General features: G+C 34.6%; 1 protein-coding gene across 7 annotated transcripts in view; it reads left to right on the forward strand.

The window, feature by feature from the left end:
- The window catches only part of cacna1db (calcium channel, voltage-dependent, L type, alpha 1D subunit, b), a 240,290-nt gene that overhangs the window by 236,963 nt on the left and 2,818 nt on the right, over nt 1–509 (forward strand). The gene's annotated exons all lie outside the window — the stretch shown is intronic.

Raw genomic sequence — 509 nt, forward strand, 5'->3', positions numbered from 1 at the left:
TTCGGCAAAATTTGCACCATATTGAGTATAGGCTGCCGTTTATATCGCCCAGCCCTATAAGAATCTTTGTTTTGTTTTATTTCTGTAGCTCACATTCTAAGTTTGACTACTGAAATGATGAACACAAATACAGTGGGATGTTTTCACATCATCACCAGTGATGTGAAGTCAGGGTAGGCAAGGGACGCAGAGCCTCACTGCCCCTTGATGTGCTCATGATTCATAGTGGAAGTGGAATTATCACATTATTTAAGATTTCAAGAGTTCAACAGAGTGTTTGATGTTTTTATTATCATTAGAGTGTTTCATTAGAACATGAACAAACCTTAACAGTAGAGAATCCCCTTGAAAGAAGATGATCTTATTTTGGAATGACATTAATTAAACCACACATTTAAAAAAAAAAAATGTTTTCCCTCATAATACAAACATATGTTGAGCTAATGAGACAAGTTAATGTTATAGCTTGAAAAAGATGACTTTACTGTCCACTGTTTACTTTATTTCAG

Source organism: Festucalex cinctus, chromosome 2 (genome assembly GCF_051991245.1).
Source record: "Festucalex cinctus isolate MCC-2025b chromosome 2, RoL_Fcin_1.0, whole genome shotgun sequence".
NCBI classification, from domain to species: Eukaryota; Metazoa; Chordata; class Actinopteri; order Syngnathiformes; family Syngnathidae; genus Festucalex; species Festucalex cinctus.